Source organism: Penaeus monodon, chromosome 29 (assembly GCF_015228065.2).
Source record: "Penaeus monodon isolate SGIC_2016 chromosome 29, NSTDA_Pmon_1, whole genome shotgun sequence".
Taxonomy (NCBI): domain Eukaryota; kingdom Metazoa; phylum Arthropoda; class Malacostraca; order Decapoda; family Penaeidae; genus Penaeus; species Penaeus monodon.
In genome coordinates this window covers 24,498,896-24,499,794 of record NC_051414.1, presented here as the reverse complement: position 1 = coordinate 24,499,794, position 899 = coordinate 24,498,896, and the positions used below count along the sequence as shown (strand labels likewise).

The window sequence follows — 899 nt, the reverse complement described above, 5'->3', positions numbered from 1 at the left end:
GATGCACTGCAATAAAACAAGGAATTCATAATTACCAAAGAAAGTTTTTGATTTCTCTTTTGGGAACCTTGGCTCGTCTCGGTGTGGTGCTGGGATAGGGATCTTCACCATGCCATTGCTTCCACTGCTATCATAGTAGCCTCCACTCCCTCCATCCTTGCTGACCCTTTGAAGGTTAGAAAATAAATTAGAAATAACCCTCTGTCAAATAACATCCTAAGATAAATACATACCTAGTTTGTAGTGTTCACATGTAAATACTCAGGAGTCCAATCATCTGACACATGATATCTAATATGAAGTTACTTATTCATTGATCATTGTCAATTAATAGAACATGACCTTTAGCAACACTTTAAAAACATATATATGAATATTAAATGTCTCATTACAAAAATATTACATTGACTAAATTACAATAATTTAACCATACTGGTGAACAGTAAAATAAAATGAATCTGTTGAGCAACAAAACTAGCTATGAGAAAAAGAACCAAGGTTGGCAGTAATCTAAGAATGCACAAGGTTACTGGTAACAAGAGAAAGAGCATTAAGTTTTACTCGCACAATTTCTTTAAAGGTAATAACAAAATGTAACACACCCATCTACAAAATGTATCTCAAAGACCAGGAAGACTGTACAACATTGCTATCTTCAGCATGTAATAGGAATCACTGATATACTCACCCATTAGTACTAATGTACTGGTCATGGTTGGTTAGGAGTGGCTGCCGCTGATACACGTCTTGGGTCATTAGGCTGTGATCCGTGTCATCTACTACACTGCTGGCACTACTACTGGTGCCGCTCTTCTGTTACTACTGCCTGTGCTGTGACTCACACATTAATCCCCCCTCCTCCACAGACCCATATCGGCCCCCTCACTCCTCCACCCTCG

At 38.6% G+C, this 899-nt stretch overlaps 1 pseudogene; it reads right to left on the bottom strand.

Annotated features, from left to right (window-relative positions):
• LOC119591780 overlaps positions 1-899 on the bottom strand; it is a 12,734-nt pseudogene that overhangs the window by 1,722 nt on the left and 10,113 nt on the right.